This window comes from Eptesicus fuscus, chromosome 21 (genome assembly GCF_027574615.1).
Source record: "Eptesicus fuscus isolate TK198812 chromosome 21, DD_ASM_mEF_20220401, whole genome shotgun sequence".
Lineage (NCBI taxonomy): Eukaryota > Metazoa > Chordata > Mammalia > Chiroptera > Vespertilionidae > Eptesicus > Eptesicus fuscus.
Genome location: NC_072493.1, coordinates 46,843,054 through 46,862,970, shown reverse-complemented (window position 1 = coordinate 46,862,970; position 19,917 = coordinate 46,843,054). Strand labels below are relative to the sequence as shown.

Below are 19,917 nucleotides of genomic sequence, written 5' to 3'. Positions count from 1 at the left end.
GTTGTGGTGACCCCCAACCATAAAATTATTTTCGTTGCTACTTCATAACTGTAATTTTGCTACTGGTATGAATCGTAATGTAAATATCTGATATGCAGGATGTCTTGACTTAGGCAACCCCTGTGAAAGGGTCCTTCCACCCCCAAAGGGGCCGCCACCCACAGGTTGAGAACCGCTGGAAACATTCCATTGTTAAATTAAACATATATAGTCAAAACCAGTTTGGCTCAGTGGATAGAGCGTTGGCCTGCGGACTGAAAGGTCCCAGGTTCGATTCTGGTCAAGGGTCAAGGGCATGTACCTTGCTTGCTGGCACATTCCCCGTAGGGGGTGTGCAAGAGGCAGCTGATCGACATTTCTCACTCTCTATCCCTCTCTCTTCCTCTCTGTAAAAATCAATAAAATATATTTTTTAAAAAATTAAACATATATAGCCACAAGCCACTATATCAAACTTAACCATCCACACCCCATCAGCTCACCCCTCACCCAGACCACGGTTCCCCTCCCACTACCATGTATTTCTGTCCATGGGTCTGTCTCTGTCTCCCTGTTCCCTTTCTCTCCTCTGTGGTCCTTTCCTGTGTCCCCCTCCCCTGCTCTTCCCCCCCTTTTCTCTGTCTGTCCCTACACCCGGACCATGAACCTCCTGACACCCATTTCCCTTCCGGTGCTCTTTCTCCTGGTCTCTGACGGCTCCCATCTCCACACACGTCCGTCTGTCCCTCCCCACGCCCGTGTCCCCGCTGCTGCCCGTGACAGTCTGTCCTGCTCCCCACAGCTGGGGACTCCGCGCTGCTCCCCTCTGCTCCCTCCTCCCTAAGCCCCCCTTTCCGTCCCTGCACTCGCTCCCCAACTCTTCTCCTCTGAACCAGAGTCTCCGTCTGAGGTGCCTCCTCCTGTGCGGCCCCCACTTCTGCTCACCAGGACCCTCTCCCCTCAGCTCCCCTCCTCTCTCTGGGCTCCCCTCCCCCTAGTTCCCCACTTCCCTCCTCCTCAGGCTGCTTTCCCGAGTTCCCCCCTCACTCCCACCATCGCCGTCCAGTCCCCCCACACCCCTATGGGCCACTCTGTGGACCCCTCACCGCCCTTCCTCCTCCCACGTGTCTGTCTCTCTCTCCCTCCCCTCCTGACCCCCCAGCCCGGGTCCCCGCCCCCCGCAGTCACCGCCCCACAAAGCCCTCCCTGCGGGCAGGTCACCTCTTCTGGGGACACCGCGTTCTTCCCCCTGAGCCTCTCCCCATGGACACTGTGCTCCCCGGGCACTCAGACCCCTTATTAATGGGGGGACCTAGGAAGGCGGGGTGCAGACCCCCAGGCCGGGAGCCATCCGGGCTCTGTGGGCGGAAAGCGCCGGGCGGGGGAGGAGCAAAGAGTGGGAACCCCCTGACCCAGACTCCCAGCCCCGCGGGGGGACCGGCGGCCCCGGGGATGGTTTTCAGCAGGAAAACCACGCGGCAGGCGGGGCCCACAGCCACAGGCGGAGAGACCGCGGGCCGGGCCTCAGTTTCCCCCAAAGGAACGCGGCGCCTCCACTGCGCAGCCGCCCGGGACCGGACTCACCGCCGTGAGGGGCTCCGGGGCGGGGACCTCACCACGGACTTCAGCGCCCGCAGCGCCCTCAGCCTTCCCTGCGGGGAGGGGGGCGGAGAGCAGCGGCTTTAAAGCACAGACACCTCCTCAGGGAACCGCCACCTTCCCCTCCACAGCCGCTTTGTGTCTGCCAGGAACTGCGCATGCGCCTCCCTGCGGGATGGGCGGGGCCAGCGCCTGAGCTGAGCGACTCCGCGGTGGGGGCGGGGCCTGTGCGGGGACAGAGGGAGGGAGGGCGGGGCAGGAGCGAGGGGGCAGCCCTGGGTCCCTCACCTCCTCCCACGGGCGACAGTTTCCCATGTCATTGTTAGGGGTTTGGGGAGGAGGCATCTGGAATTCACACAGAAGTTTCCAGATCCCAGAGGCGATGCTGAGAGCTACTGGCTGGCCTGACCTTCAGCTGCACATGTCCCAGGAGGTGTCTTTCCAGGATCTTCACAGCCGGTAACACATTCTCACAGGGAAGTTACAGAGAATTCAAAAGGCGGGCAGACTGGGTTTGAAACCAGAAACTTTCTGCCTCTGACTTGCCTGGATCCTTAAACCCTCAGTGAGGAGGGGGGAGGGGAAGGGCAGCCTGCTCTCTCAGCCCCTCCCTGTCCCCCCATCTGAATGGAGAGGCAGCTTGAGTTAGGGGGTGTCAGAGACAGACCCAGATATCCATTCATGGTTAGGCACCTGATGAGATAAGGTTTCATCCAACACAGTGGGAAACAGATTTTATTTGATTTCAAGTGATAAAAAAAAAAAAATCTAGTTGTTAGTTGTGGTCTTTAAAGTCTTTGTGTTCTGGGAAGGCATTTTTATTTATTTTTTTGCACAACAGAAATTTATTTTTTCACGGTTCTGGAAGCTGGGAAGTCCAATATTAAGGTGTCAACAAAGTGGGTTTCTCCCTCGGCCTCTCTCCTCACCTCGTAGACGGCTGTCTCTGGGGAGGCATTTTTAAATGAATATTTTAAATTTACTAGTCCCTATAACCTAGTTAATGGGACATTGATATTAATGTAGAATGTCTCCTGTTAGTTTTCCTTATATTTAGGAAACAAAACAATTTTAAAATCAACAATATTTAAAAGTTATAAAAATAACTATTGACAGTTTACTCACTTCCATCACCCTTTATTTTCCAGTATTTTCATGAATATAAGTATTCATTGGAGTTTTATGAATCTTTATTTACTTTAAAGATATGACCTGTTTAGAAATCTGTAATTTTAAATAAGTCAGATCAGAGGATTATGTTTAACTTATACTATTTAATAAAAGCCTGATATGCAAATTGACCAAACAGCAGAACATGCAGTCACTATGACCAGCAATGACCACCAGGAGGCAGACGCTCAATGCAGGAGCTTCCCCCTGGTGGTCAGTGTGCTCCCACAGGAGTTCTGCTCTGCCAGAAGCTAGGCTCAGGGCTGGCAAGCGCAGTGGCCAGAGCCACTCCCATCTCCACAGCAGCAGTAAGGAACACGGAGCTAAGCAGTAAGGAGCAGTGAGCCGGCAGGCAGGAAGAAGTGAGGGGTCCCAGACAGCGAGAGGGCACAGGCTGTGCTGAGGGACCCCCCACCCCCGAGTGCACACATTTCAAGCACTGGGGACTCTAGTCCTAATAAAAGAACAATATGCAAATTGACCGTGCCTCTGTTATACCTAGAAGCCCCGCCCATCAGCCAATCAGGAGTGGGTATGCAAATTAATCCAACCAAGATGGCTGCGGCCACAGAGGGAGCAGGAGGCTTGGATTTCCCCGGCGATGGAGGAAGCCAAACTTCCTGGCCTCCTCTCAAGGCTACGAAGTTTCAATTATAGGAATTAAATAAATCCCAGATACCAGGGCCTCCGCTTGGGTCACCAGGGGGCGTAGCAGGCCTGCAAACCACCACAGGCCCTTCGCCCAGGATGCCCCACAACCCAACGGAACCCCCACCCTGATCCAGGACACCCTTCAGGGCAAACCGCTGGCCCCCACCTGTGCACCAGGCTTCTATCCTATCTAATAAAAGAGTAATATACAAATTGACCATCACTCCAACACACAAGATAGCTGCCCCATGTGGTCAAAGATCCTGCCCCCATGTGGACACAAGATGGCCAGCAGGGGAGGGCAGTTGGGAAGGACCAGGCCTACAAGGGAGGGCAGTTGTGGGCGATCAGGCCTGCAGGGGAGAGCAGTTGGGGGAGACCAGGCCTGCAGGGGAGGGCAGTTAGGGGTGACCAGGCCTGCAGGGGAGGGCAGTTAGGAGCAATCAAGCTGGCAGGGGAGCAGTTAGGCATCAATCAGGCTGGTAGGGAGTGGTTAGGGGGTGATCAGGCTGGCAGGAAGAAGTACTTAGGGGCAATCAGGAAGGCAAGCAGGTGAGCAGTTGGGAGCCAGCAGTCCTGAATTGTGAGAGTGACGTCCCAGATTGGAGAGGCTGAAGGTTGGGCTGAGGGAAACACACAACCCCCGTGCATGAATTTCGTGCACTAGGCCTCTAGTATACATATAATCAACCTCCTGCAGCCCTTCCCTACTTCCCCCTTCAGCCCAGACAGTCAGCCAACTTCCCACAGTCCTTCCTTTGACAAGCACGACCTTGGATAGGATGGCCAGTCCAAGGGACCCCACCTATGCACGAATTCGTGCACTGGGCTTCTAGTTATTAACGACCTACAATGTTAGCTAATGACTGATTACTATGATTGTGTTGCATTCATTTCCTTTACACGTTTTACACACAAGCGCACACTTTTTCCCCTGCAAGTGAACAACTTTTGCTTTATAGAATTTCCAATTTTTAGAAAGAGAATGTAAAGCCATCAATTAAGTGGTTCACATAAAAGAGAGGCATCTTTACCTGAGATTTCCAGCAGCCCTGCTCCAGCACCACAGGGTTTTGGGTATTGAAAAACTGTTTACATGCTGACTTAGGGGTCAGCGCTTCCACATGGGTCAGCTAACTCTGAGTACAGTTATTCTCAGAACTATTAAATGTACACAGTCCACGATTAGAGCTCTCACTACAGCAAAATTCTCTGTAGAAAAGGATCTTTCAGACCCAAAGGCAGAGATTTTCCCAATCCTTTACTTTCATGCTGTGTCTTTTGATCTGAAGTGGGTTTCATTTAGACAGCATATGTATGGGTTTTATTTTCCTATCCATTCAGCTACCCTGTGTCTTCTTGTTGAAGCATTATTCCATTAATATTTTGATTATTGAGAGGTATATAGATTTTGACATTTTTAAATCAATACATTCATAGTAAGGAACTTTAGCTTCCCATTGACATCAATGGACAGCTCTTCCAAAAGGAAAAAGTGGTCTTAAATGACACATTAGATAAGATGGATTGGATATGATTACACCAGAGATTTTCAACGATAATGCCACACAGGCAAACTGTGTGCTGCAAGAAATTTTAGAACAAGCAACATCTAAGTATTTAGTAAGTAGCACAGACTACATTATCCATAGAATGTCTAATAATATACAGAGTGGCCAGGTTATGATGATCTCTGAACACATATTATGATCTCTGGCCACTCAGTGTATTTCTATCTCAAATGGGCACCAAAAAGTATTCTAGACTTTTGTGGAGATCAACCACCTATTTGCCCTGAGCTTTCTATCAGCCAGTGCAAAGGGGAAAAATGATCAGGTGCACAATGTATAGTATCTTTGATATCAAATAAATGACGTACTCAAGAGAAGTACACTGAGTGGCCAGATTATTATGCGATCAGAAATCATAATAATCTGGTCACTCAGTGTATATGACAAATGGCAACACAGTAATAGCTGAGTCGTGTGCATGAATCAAAATCATGTATTTTTTATTTTTTTTATTTTTTGCAAACTGGCAAAATATATATCTTGGTGGATCACTGAATTTCAGTACTTAGCTCATATGTGCCATGAGATAAACAATGCTGAAATCTCTAACTTAGAGCTTTTAACCTCACAGCAGAATATGCATTCTGGACAAAATGAAGACAGCACACCCTCTAACCCAAGGGACAATGTCTGCTTCATCTATTTTCCTAATGACCGTGTGAAAAAAAAATTTGTGTATTTTACATCAATGCATGTCCTCCATATTACTCACTACAGCAAAAAGTGTAACTAATATCTAGCTGATATTGAATTCCTATGAATGATCCAGATCCAATAGTTTGTCCGTAACAGAACAAAACTATAAAACCCCTGGTCCAGATAATGAGACCTAGAGACAAAATATCAGGAGATTCTTATACGTATGAATGCTCCATGGGAATGTCAGGAAGTAGAAGAGTATCCAATATCTAGTTTCTTTAGTCATTGTGTGATCCTAAGGGATGGCCCATGCAAAGGAACTGGTATTTACCAGCTTGTACACACTTACAACAGTCCACTGGAGAAGGAATGAATGTGGGGCTTTCATTTCTATCTCTGCTTACCGGCTGCCCCTGGAACTTACAGTGATGGCTCAGAGTTCCCTCCGATTGAACGCGGACCCTCCATCTGGGCGGGGAAGCAGGCTGGGTGTGGGGCGTCCCCCGTGGATGTGGACTCACCCCTGTCGCTGTCGGAAGCACAGCAGCAAGTATTTCAAGGCCAACAGTGACCCTCATGCTTCCCACATGCAGATGAACTGCTTTACACCAGAACCAGGACACCCATGTGACCACTACTCCTCGCTAGCTGCTTCCTGGTCTCCAAGAATCTGTGCTGCCTTGTGTCTTTGCTATTTTTCTCCTAAATGCTAAGGGACAGGAGTTTTGCAACCAGGTAAGCAGCGGGCAGCTGCAGCTTGACCCAGGCTAGTGCCCTGAAATGGGCTCTAAGGCCCCCATTTTCTTGGCTCTGTCCACTTGCTTATCCTCCCTTAAGCCCTCTGTGTTTCACAGCTTTAGTAAACATACTCTCAAAAGCCACCTGGACTGGTGTTGTGAAGTCTTTCCTACACAATCAAGAACCCACACGCTAAGGGGAGGGGCGCTAAGGCAGACCTGCCCTGGGCCCAGACACCATCTGGTAACATTCTGAATCCAATCAGAAGGAAGTAGTGCACTGTCTCTAAAAATAAATAATGGCATTTTATAAAATTAAAAAGAACATCAGGGCTACATCCGGCGTTTAGACTTCGCCAGACTTGTGAGTTTTAACTTCAAATGGATCCTCACCTCATTTCCCAATGGTAAGTTGTAGGAGTCAGGGATGAATCACATGTAAACGCTATGAGTAATGCCTGCAAATCAATTCACTCATGTTTGAAGTCCGGACCATTGTATTATGGTTATCCTAAGTAGCTGCCAAAATTAAGATCACTTATGAACAAAACAGACATTTAGGAAACTCTGGAGACTTCCCGACGCCTGAGCTCTGACTCTCCTCCCCTGGCGGCTCTAAACTGCAGAACCAAGGCCACTTGGTGCTCAAGGCGGTGCCTGGGTGCCCTCCCCCAGCGACCCTCCCTTTGGGCTCCCCCAGAGCAGTACCTGCCACAGCCCCTGCCTGAGCTTCTCTGGTGCCCGACTGAGGACCTGAGGTGGTTCACAAAATTGTGGAGGAGGGGGTGTCACTTCGAGGCTCCTTGCTGAAGAACACAAAGGCCACGGCAGCAACATCAGAACGTAGTTTAGCTCAACTCTCAGAAACACTTGTCATATTTATTGTGACCATCATAATGTCCCCGTAGATACAAGAACAAGAAAAATATATCAACAAGGGAGGAATCTCTTCACATTATTTAAAGTTCCAGGCCACTGAGAAAAGGGTTTGCTACTGACATAACTACACTGCATTGCCAACTCCAATACTGTTACCTACAAGCTTGAAGGTTAAACACATGAACACATCCACACTCACTCAGCTTTATTAATGAAAACAGCCCAGCCAGCATGGCTCAGTGATCAAGCATCGACCTCGCAATTCCATTCCCCCACAGGGCAACCAGCCCGGGTTGTGGGCACAATCCCAAATGTGGGGCATGCAGGAGGCAGCCCATCAATAAATCTCTCTCCTTATTGATTTTTTTTTGTATTTTATTGATTTTTTACAGAGAGGAAGGGAGAGGGATAGAGAGTTAGAAACATCGATGAGAGAGAAACATCGATCAGCTGCCTCCTGCACGCCCCCTACTGGGGATGTGCCCACAACCAAGGTACGTGCCCTTGACCGGAATCGAACCTGGGACCTTTCAGTCTGCAGGCCGACGCCCTATCCACTGACCCAAACAGGTTTCAGCTCCTTATTGATGTTTTGACCTCTTGGTCCCTCTCCCTTTCTCTCTGAAATCAATAAAAATATACTTTTAAAAAAGAAAATAGGAAGTTCACCCATACTCCAAATAAAGTATGAAAACCAACACTGTAAGTGCAACCATTTGTCAAAATGCACATTACAAACATTTAAGATGCATTACTAATCTTCTGAAGCTGGAGGCTAAAGCAAACAGCACTTAGCATAATAGTACAAAAGAGACATTGGAAGGCCAATGGACTTTGATATTCAGCAGGGCTGAATATCAGCACAAGTTTGACATGCTGTGATTGCAATCGCTCCAGGCTATTTCCTGACCTGATAATCTTTTAAAAAAATATATTTTATTGATGTTTTTACAGAGAGGAAGGGAGAGGAATAGTTAGACACATCGATGAGAGAGAAACATCGATCAGCTGCCTCCTGCACTCTTCCTACTGGAGATGTGCCCACAACCAAGGTACATGCCCTTGACCAGAATCAAACCTGGGACCTTTCATTCCATAGGCCGATGCTCTATCCACTTAGCCAAATGATTAGGGCTGACCAGATAATCACTACACTGTATAACAAACTTTACCTTTGATCTACCTGTATGCATTACTAAACAGAAAATGTGTATTCAAACTGAATTAAAAGCCGGCAGGACCCTGACTTGGTGTTCTTCACAAAAGAGGTTCCACCTGGCCCCCCAAATGCCTTTTAAATTCATATATATATATTTTTTTTATAAGTTGAATAATGCCAAACAAACTGTCACTTTTATTACAGAACAGACATTAAATTACAGACTTTACAGAGGTGTTTATAATTACATGGGCAGCCAGTATCATAATTTCCTTCTTCATATTGAAGGCCAGTATCTGTCTTAACAGAAGGAGCAAGTACTAATTTTTTCAAATAAAACAAGAAATCAGTATTTTTATGAAGGAATCTGATTCAGAGACAGATTTTCAGTTTCCCCTCCTTCCTTTAATAACGGACCACCTGATTTTTGGCTGGATGCATTACCTCTTAGCAGAAGACTACATTTCCCAAACTCCTTTGCAGCCAGGTATGCCAAAGTTCTAGCAAATGGGATGTCAGTGAAAATGTTATGTGCCTCTCTGGGTCATGCCTATAAAAAGAATGGGTGTGTTGCCCTGTTGTATCACATTCCCACTGGCTGAGGGTTGTGGATAAATTCATGTATTTGTATAGTGTATTTATTGTGTCGTCAGCCCTCCTTCAAGTCATACTAAACTCGCCGGGAAGGTCATGGCATTGTGATATAATTATGTAATAACTGTGCTTCATTTGGTCTTTTGAATGGAGGCTAATCAATTAGAAAACATGAACGTATAATAATTTTATGCACTTAGGGATGAGCTGTCTATATGCGTTCTCAGATATGCCTCATATCTTCTTTATTTCACCACATCAACTAATGTTCATCACTTCTATCTATGCCTACTTTGAAGATACATCAGGATTTTAATGAATTGCCACCATAATTCCCTGAAACTGTAATTGGCAAATTTAGTCAAAATTTATAATGCCCTTTGTGATGACATAAAACATTCTAAGTCAACCACAATCTCCATTTAGATGGTCTTCAAGCAGTGTGCCTTCGAATATGCAAAATATTCCACGGATAAGTATACGTCAGTGAAACCCACACAATATACAAGAGCTCACAGGTCTTTAAGGCAGTAACAACCCCATGATTTCACACATACACCAGGAATAAAACAGGGTAGCAACAGTGATATGGGAACAGAATCACATTAATATTTCCTTTTCAATATACTCAAATGTCAATAAAAAATAGACAATACTGTAAATAATTATACTTATGGAAACATTGCTTCTTTTAATATATTCAAGCATATTAAAAATTACTTATGTTCATTTAAACATTGGGTTATTCTCTATAAGTATTCTGATTTAGAGTAATACCTGAAAAGTATTGACTATTCATCTAGTGTGAATTCTGTGAAACTTAAAAATTTAATTTCAAATACATACCTTGGAAATGTTTTTAGGCTTTTGAGAAGCGTTTTTTTTTTTTTTTTGTTTTTTTTTAAACAAAAGTCTTTCCTGCCGAGACCGGTTTGGCTCAGTGGATAGAGCATCGGCCTGCGGACTCAAGGGTCCCAGGTTCGATTCCGGTCAAGGGCATGTACCTTGGTTGCGGGCACATCCCCAGTAGGGAGTGTACAAGAGGCAGCTGATCGATGTTTCTCTCTCATCGATGTTTCTAACTCTCTATCCCTCTCTCTTCCTCTCTGTAAAAAATCAATAAAATATATTAAAAAAAAAAAAAAAAAAGTCTTTCCTCCTATATCATGAACACAGAATTAAGTCCAAATTGTAATCCCTGATATTGACCGAGACTGCAGGTCCAGCTACAGGATTTCCCACAATCTTTGGTTTTATGGTTTCTCTCTGCTATGAATTTCAATGTGAGGAATAAATTATGAATGTGGAATAAAGACTTTTGGACATTGTTTACATTTATTGTTTTTCCTGAGTGTGAATTCTGATCTCAAATATGATTCTCTTATGGAGTGAAACTTTGCCACATTCTTTATATTTGCTGGGCTTTACTCCAGCAATAATTATCAAAGTTGAATAATATATAAATGAGAATATACACTTTGGCACGTGTATATTAAGCTTTACAATTTATAAAGCTTAATTTGATCATACTCAATGAAATTAGAACATTCGTTAAATCTTTGGGCAAATTCTTTATATTTTTACTGTTTCTATTTAGAATGACTCCCTCCAATTACTAGTAAGTTTGAGTACAGGTTAAAAGCTTTCCCACATTCTCCTTTGGTAATGTTTCACTCCATTATTTTGTGTTAAGTGAGACACCAGTCCTAATTAAAGGCTTTGACAAACTCACTATATTTATAGGTCTTCTCTCCTGTATGAATTGTATTGTGTTGAGAAAGACACCAATGGTCATTTAAAAATGTGCCTAATTCTTCACATTGGTAAGGCTTCTCTTCACAATGAATTATCTGATGTGCAATAAGATCACACTGACAAATAAGAAACCAAGATGGCAGCATAGGTAAGCACCTAAACTGCTGCCTCGAACAACAATTTCAAAACTACAACTAAAAGACAAAACGAACATCATCCAGAACCACAGGAAAGCTGGCTGAGTGGAAATTCTACAATTAGAAGGAAAGAGGAAAGCACACGGAGAATCAGAGGAGCTGCAAAAGGCTGAGGTACGGAGACACGCGTGCATGCGGCTAAGTACCTGGCTGGCTTTCTCTATCGGGAAGGAGACAAAACCTCCTGACTGCGCTGAACCGCAGTTCCGACTGCACTGAACCGCAGTTCTGACTGCACTGAACCGCAGTTCCGGGTGAGACACTGGGGACTCAGGCTTATATGGTGGGAATCTGGACTATCATGCGGAAACTCAGGAGAGCCGCGAAAGACAGAGGTCTGGAGGCGCGTGTGAGAGTGCACGAAGAGAGGACTGCCTGCTGAGTGCGCCGCTGGGTTACTCTAGTGGTTGGGAAACAGAAGCTCCCCACTGTGCTGAACTCCAGTTCTGGGCGAGAATCTGGGAGTCCAGATTCATTGGGGGAGAAACTGGACTGTCTGGCAGCAGGCAAAACTTGAGTGCGGCTTACTCTTAGAGGTGCTTGCAGCGATTACTGAGGGACACTAAGACCCAGGGGCCTCATAGGGCAGGGCTGATGGGAAGCCAAGACTGTCTGTTCAGCCCTGAGACTCCGCCCCATCCAAGCTGAGCACAGACACTTTTGCAATTTTGCAAGTCTTGTCTCATAAGGCTGTCTCCAGCACAGTTCCCCCGGCGTAGACACAGCTGATCCTCACAGCCAATTGGCCCGGAGGTCAATTCCTCCCAGTGATACCAACAACAATCAAGACTTAACTACAACAAGGCTGTACACAAAGTCCACAAAGGGGTGGTGCACCAAGACTGTCCACCTCAGGTAACTGGGGAGGTCAAGCCCCTGGGCCATATCGGACACCTAGCATACAAAGCTATCCTACCAACTCAGGGAAGCAGTGAAAATGCTGAGACAAAGAAACAGATCACAAATGAAAGAAATGGAGGAAAACAAACGACTGGATATAGAGTTCAAAACCATGGTTGAAAGGTTTTTGAAGAATTTTATAGAAAAGGCTGATAAATTTAGCGAGACCCTCAAGGATATGAAAAAGTACCAACTAGAAATTAAACATATTCTGACTGAAATATAAATATTATATAGCCGAAACCGGTTTGGCTCAGTAGATAGAGCATTGGCCTACGGACTGAAGGGTCCCAGGTTCGATTCCGGTCTGGGGCATGTACCTTGGTTGTGGGAACATCTCCTGTGGGGTGTGTGCAGGAGGCGGCTGATCGATGTTTCTCTCTCATCAATGTTTCTAGCTCTCTATCCCTCTCCCTTCCTCTCGGTAAAAAATCAATAGAAATATATTTATTTAAAGATATTATACAGAGACCCAAGAGCAGACTAGAGGAACGCAAGAATCAAGTCAAAGATTTGAAATACAAAGAAGCAAAAAACACTTAACCAGAAAAGCAAAATGGAAAAAGAATCCAAAAATTTGAAGATAGTGTAAGGAGCCTCTGGGACAACTTCAAGCATACCAACATCAGAATAATGGGGGTGCTAGAAGAAGAGAGCAAGATACTGAAAACCTATTTAAGAAATAATGACTGAAAACTTCCCCCACCTGTCGAAAGAAATAGACTGACAAGTCCAGGAAACACACAGAACCTCAAACAAAAGGAATCCAAAGAGGACCACACCAAGACATATCATAATTAAAATGCCAAGAGCATAAAACAAAAAGAGAAAATATTAAAAGCAGCAAGAGAAAAACAGTCAATTACCTACAAGGGAGCACCCATAGGATTGTCAGCTGATTTCTCAACAGAAACTATGCAGGCAAGACAGGAGTGGCAAGAAATATTCAAAGTGATGAGCAGCAATAACCTACAGCCAAGATTAGCCTATCCAGCAAAGCTGTCATTCAGAACTGAAGGTCAGATAAAGAGCTTCACAGATAAGAAAAAGTTAAAGAAGTTCATCCACACCAAACCAGTATATTATATGAAATGCTTAAAGGTGTTCTTTAAGAAGAAAAGAAGAAAAACTATAAAGATAAAAATTATGAACAACAAATACATATCTATCAACAAGTGAATCTAAAAATCAAGTGAATAAAAAAATCTGATCAACAGAATAAACTGGTGAATATAATAGAATCAGGGGCATAGAAAGGGAGTGGACTGAAAATTCTCAGGGGGAAAAGGGTGGGGGGGGGGGTGCGGGAAGAGACTGGACAAGAATCGTACACCTATGGATGAGGATAGTGGGGGGGAGGTAAGGGCAGTGGGTGGGGTGGGAACCGGGTGGAGGGGAGGTATGGGAGGAAAAAAGAGTAATAATTATAATAATATGAACAATAAAGATTAAATTTTAAAAAAGATCACACTGACAAGAAAAGGATTTCCACACTCCTTACATCTGTAAGATTTCTCTCCACTATGACGTCTCTCATGTACAATAAATCACGAAAATCTTTAAAGGCCTTTCCACTTTTCTCAAATTCATAAGGCTTCATCCCAATATGAATTCTATGGTACGGAGTAAGTCCTCACTGTTGGCAAAGTACTAATGGCATTCCTTGTAACTCTAAGGCCTATCTCATGTATGTACACTTTGCTGTACAATAGGACAAGTACACTGGTTAAAGGCTTTGCCACATTCTCTACATTTATAAGGCTTCTCTCCAGTATGAACTCTCTGATGATAAGTGAGACTCGAGGACCTACTAAAAGCTTTGCCACATTCACTACATTTATAGGGTTTCTCTCCAGTATGAACTCTCTGATGATAAGTAAGATTAGTTGTCCCACTGAAGGCTTTGCCACATTCTCTACATTTATAAGGCTTCTCTCCAGTATGAACTCTCTGATGCTTAGTAAGGTTTGAGGACTTACTAAAGGCTTTGCCACACTCTCTACATTTATAGGGCTTCTCTCCAGTATGAACTCTCTGATGTACAGTAAGGGTTGAGGACCTGTTGAAGGCTTTGCCACATTCTCTACATTTATAGGGCTTTTCTCCAGTATGAACTCTCTGATGATAAGTAAGGTTTGTTGCCACAACAAAGGCTTTGCCACATTCTCTACATTTATAAGGCTTCTCTCCAGTATGAAGTTTCTGATGTCGATTAAGGTTTGAGGAATTACTGAAGGCTTTGCCACATTCACTACATTTATAAGGATTCTCTCCACTGTGACTACTCTGATGAAGACTACACCTTGAGAACCTCCTGAAGGCTTTGCCACATTCTCCACATTTATAAGGCTTCTCTCCAGTATGAACTCTCTGATGATAAGTAAGGGATGAGGATCTGGTAAAGGCTTTGCTACATTCTCTACATTTATAAGGCTTCTCTCCAGTATGAACTCTCTGATGAAAAGTAAGTGTTGATGCTGCACTGAAGTCTTTGCCACATTCTCCACATTTATAGGGCTTCTCTCCAGTATGCACTCTCTGATGATAAGCTAAGTATGATGCCCCACTGAAGGCTTTGCCACATTCTCCACATTTATAGGGCTTCTCTCCAGTATGCACTCTCTTATGATAAGCAAGGCTTGAGGCCGCAGTGAAGGCTTTGCCACATTCTTTACATTTATAAGGCCTCTCTCCAGTATGAACTCTCTGATGTTGATTAAGGATTGAGGACTCAGTGAAGGCTTTACCACATTCTCTACATTTATAAGGCTTCTCTCCGGTATGAACACTCTGATGACGACGACACTTCGAGGACCTCCTGAAGGCTTTGCCACACTCTGCACATTTATATGGTTTCTGTCCAGTATGAGTTATCTGATGGCCAGAAAGGGTTGTGGAGCTCCTGAAGGCTTTGCCACATTCTCTACATTTATATGGCTTCTCTCCGGTATGAATTCTCTTATGATAAATAAAGGCTGAGGACCGGCTGAAGGATTTGCCACATTCTCTACATTTATAAGGCTTCTCTCCAGTATGAATTCTCTCATGTTCACGAATATTTGAAAGGAAATTAAATGTTTTACCACATTCTTTACATTTATAATGTTTTTCTCCAGTATGGATTTTCTTAAGTTTATTTAGATTGAGTATTTGACTGAAAAGTCTTGCACACAAATTAAATTTGTAAGCTTTCTCTCTGGTATGAATATTATCTCGTTCAGTATGATCTGAAGATAGTTTCAAAGGTTTGTCACATTTACTTTGTTTGTTTGTTTCTGCAACAGTATGAATAAACTGAAGTATACTTTGATTTGACATTTGGTCAAAGACTTTTCCACCTTTATAATGGTACTCTGGAAGCTGAATTTTCTGATGTATATCACAATTTGACCCTTGGTTAAAATTTTTCAAATGTTCCTTGCATTGATAAATTCTGTCTTCATTGCATGTATTCTGGTAATCATTGAAGATGGAAAGGCCTTTAGTGACAGCTATAATTTCATTAAACATGTACTCTTTTTTTCAAATAACTATTCTGTGATAACTAGTAAACCATGATGGTTTATTAAAAAAACACAACACTCCTTCCAGGCTGGTGTGACTCAGGGGTTGAGTAACAAACCATGAACCATGAGGTCACAGTTTGACTCTTGGTCAGGGCACATGCCTGAGCTGTGGCCTTAGTCCCCAGTGAGGGATGTGCAACAGGCAACCAGCCAGTCAATGATTCCCTCTCATTGGTATTTCTAATATTTCTCACTCTCTCTCCTTCTCCTTCCTCTCTCTTAAGTTGATAAAGACATATTTAAAAAGATTCCTAAGTGTGTAAAAATTATAGACATTTGTATCAAAAACATTATTTCTCAATAGAAGTATATGATACCTTAATACAGAAGTCAACAAATTAATTGCAGTTAAATTTTGTATGTGCATTATAAATCACTATATTCTAGGAAAGACTGAAAATTTTATCCCATACTACACTGTATTAATTCTTATATTTACAGCATACATTATGTAAATTCATAGATTTTCATTATTTTCATTCCAAGAATGTATAATATTAAAAACATTATATTTGGTCTTCACATTTAGAAACACATTAATTTAAAAATATAACTAATTTAAATTGGGAGTATTACCAAATGTGTAATACCTTTGACCTCATTAAGTGACAATGATTTATTATGAATAACTGTACCACGTTACTTCTGTCCATGTTAAAATACTTTTTCTCATTTACACTCCTCAAATTCTAAGGTTTTCACTAAATGTACATTATCAAAACCATACCTTCCATATCTTACCAGTATTATTTTAGGGAATAAATCTCTTATTTTTGGCTTTTGCAGAATGGCCTGGTTGTCTTCAGATAAGATAGCTGAAAGATATGAAATAAAGTTTCACAGTTATGACACCCAGGGGAATGCACACTGAACTTACCAGCAATTACTGACCAAATGACATTTTAAAAAATATATATATTTCAGCCAAAACCGGTTTGGCTCAGTGGAGAGAGCGTCGGCCTGTGGACTGAAAGGTACCAGGTTCGATTCCAGTCAAGGGCATGTACCTAGGTTGCAGGCACATCCCCAGTAAGGGGTGTGCAGGAGGCAGCTGATCGATGTTTCTAACTCTCTATCCCTCTCCCTTTCTCTCTGTAAAAAATCAATAAAATTAAAAAATAATAATAATAAAATATATATATATATATATATATTTCTTTCTTTATTGATTTCAGAGAGGAAAGGAGAAGGAGAGAGAGATAGAAACATCAATTATGAGAGAGAATCATCGATTGGCTGCCTCCCACACAGCCCCTACTGGGGATTGAGCCCATAACCCAGGCATGTGCCCCTGGCCGGAAGTGAACCCGGGACCCTTCAGTCCGCAGACGACGCTCTATCCACTGAGCCAAGCCAGCCATGACATATTTGAGTACTCCAAAATTAAGTTAAATGTTGACAGCAAGACCAAGAAAGGTACATTGAAGAAAAGTCACATGAAAGAGGGTTAAAAAGTTGCTTCCATTTGCCACCAATACTTCAAAACACCCTAGCGAACAGTGGCAGAATTATAAGAAAACTCCCACTTCTTAGTTTCTTCTCTGAGGAGATAGACATGAGGGTACTGTGTGTGTTCAATGATCATGTGGTTTTGTAGCATCTTGAAGAACGTGTTTCTGTTTTGCATGATACAGATTGCTAACCTAATGGCCTTACTGGTACGTGGTAAATGCATTGTAATGGCTGCTAAAGAGGAAAAGTGGGAGCCTGGAACACATGGTTCAGTGGCTGTGCATCAACCTATGAACCAGAGCGTCACAGTTCGATTCCTGGTCAGGGCACATGCGTGGGTTGTGGGCTCAAATCCCAGTGTTGGGGGGCAGGAGGCAGTCGATCAATAATTCTCTCTCTGGGGGAACATATGTCATAACTTTAACAATAAAGAATTATTTAAGCCAAAACCGGTTTGGCTCAGTGGATAGAGTGTCGGCCTGCGGACTCAAGGGTCCCAGGTTCAATTCCCGGTCAAGGGCATGTGCCTTGGTTGCGGGCACATCCCCAGTAGGGGGTGTGCAGGAGGCAGCTGATCGATGTTTCTCTCTCATCGATGTTTCTAACTCTCTATCCCTCTCTGTAAAAAATCAATAAAATATATTAAAAAAAAAATAGCAGCTAAGCCAACAGAGATGCCTGGGCAAGGACATAACATAGGGGTTCTGTCATGACTGTCTGCTGTCGGGGAATGGTGTTTCAGACAAAGAAATGTAGCCAGAGCGCTACCTTCCCTTAGATTCCCCAAACTCACTTCCAGTTGCCCTGGGTCAAAGACCACAGTATCAGCACACAGAGACCTAGTGCAATAGAATCGCTGTTGACTTCTGTGATGGATAACCAGGTGAGGCCTGTGGGGGGACCCTCAGAGGTCTGGGGTCACCATTACAATAAGGGCAACATAAACACCCACCGAAGCAGCATGACTGTAGTCAGCTCTACGAATTCACAGTTAATAATCTTGTTATTTAGCATCACCTGCTGTAAAATAATAGAAAGTCCTCTTCAGAGAAAGCTGCTACAGAAAGGTCAACAATAAATGCCTAGACAGAGGAGACTAACAAAATGCATTAGTAACCACGGTGATGAGAAAGCTCAGAAAGAAAATAAAAAATCTCCAAAGAGCAAGCTGCAGCACATGGAAATATGTGATAGAAATGACACAGAATTCAAGATTACAGTTCTAAAAATACTCAATAAAATGCAATAAAATACCAGCAATTCAATGCACTCAGGAACAAATTAATGAAGAAAACTAGTACTTTACCAAATAGATTGAAACTTTCAAAAAGAACCAATCAGAACCCTTGGAAACAAAGTATGCAATTTAGGAGATTAGCGGTGAACTACTGAGACTAGGAAACAGAGCTGAACAGATGGAGCAAAGAAAGAAGAGACCTGAGCATGAAAAGGAAGAAAGGAACTGACTCCATCAGAAAAGCCTCATATATAGGAACTAGAGGCCCGGTACACAAAATTCGTGCACAGAGGGGGTGTCTCCTCAGCCCAGCCTGCACCCTCTCCAATCTGGGACCCCTCAGGGGATGTCCAACTCCTGGTTTAGGCCCGATCCTGGTTGTTTAAATTCTTGAACCCCAACAAGAGGTATTAAGATATTGATTTAGATCCGATGCTGGGGATCAGGCCTAAACCGGCAGTCAGACATCCCTCTCACAATCTGGGACCACTGGCTCCTAACTGCTCACCTGCCTGCCAACCTGATTGCCCCTAACTGCCTCCCCTGCTGGCCTGGTCACCCCAAGTGCTCCCCCTGCCAGCCTAATCACCCCCAACAGCCCCCACTGCTGGCTTGGTCGCCCCCAACTGCTCCCTGTCGGCCTGGTCACCTCACACTAACCCCCTCTGACAGGCTGAACGCCCCTCACTGCCCCCCCCACCCTCCACCCATGCTGGCCCGGTCACCCCAAACAGTCTGCTGCTTGGTCATTTGGTTACCCCTCCCTGACCCCCCTGCCGGCCTGGTAACCTCACGCAACCTGCTGCTTAGTCGTTTGGTCACACCTCAATGACCTCCCTGCTGGCCTGCTCACCCATGCAGCCTGCTGCTCGGTCCTTTGGTCGCCTCTCATTGACCCCCCTGCCGGCATGGTGGCTCCACGCAGACTGTTCGGTCGTCCGTTCAGTTGCGATGGTCGCTTATGCTTTTATATATATAGATTACACGCATACTAAGAGGAGGTTAGAGAGATCACCCAGACTTGTCCTCCTGCAACTAGAATAAGTTGATCAACTATATCTAAGAGGAAGAAGGGAACTAAAAGCCTATTCAAACAAATAGTGGATAAAAACTTTGCAAACCTATGTAAAGAACTAGATCTTCAAACTCAAGAAGGACATAGAACACCTACTCAACTCAATCCACTGAGGCCCTCTCCAAGGTACATTGTATTAAAACTATCAAAAAAGAATGACATAAAAAAGAATTCTCAAAGCAGTCAGGGAAAAGAAGTAAGTAACCTACAAAGGAAAACCGATCAGAATATCATCCAACTTCTCAGCAGAAACTCGACAAGCCAGAAGAGAGTGGAACCAAGTATTCAAATGACTAAAAAAAAAAAATAAATTACCGGGCAAGAATAAAATACCCAGCAGTAATATCTTTTAAATATGACTGAGAAAGACTTTCCCATACATACACAAGCTAAGGGATTTAATCACCAGAAAACCTCCATTGCAAAAAATACTCAAGGGCCGAAACCGGTTTGGCTCAGTGGATAGAGCATCGGCCTGCAGACTCAAAGGTCCCAGGTTCGATTCCGGTCAAGGGCATGTACCTTGGTTGTGGGCACATCCCCAGTAGGGGGTGTGCAAGAGGCAGCTGATCGATGTATCTCTCTCATCAATGTTTCTAACTCTCTATCCCTCTCTCTTCCTCTCTGTAAAAAATCAATAAAATTAAAAAAAAATACTCAAGGGAGTTGATCTAACCAAGACAAACAGTATAATGTCACAACAATACTAGTACGATCTAATGGTGCTCTACAATTTAAACCAAAATAATAAACTTCC

The 19,917-nt window shown here is 44.0% G+C and overlaps 1 protein-coding gene and 1 pseudogene across 1 annotated transcript in view; both read right to left on the bottom strand.

Moving 5' to 3' along the window:
- LOC103304367 (zinc finger protein 420-like) overlaps positions 1-19,917 on the bottom strand; it is a 49,501-nt gene that overhangs the window by 17,585 nt on the left and 11,999 nt on the right. The window lies entirely within an intron of this gene.
- LOC103304365 (zinc finger protein 208-like) overlaps positions 13,378-19,917 on the bottom strand; it is a 42,168-nt pseudogene continuing 35,628 nt past the window's right edge.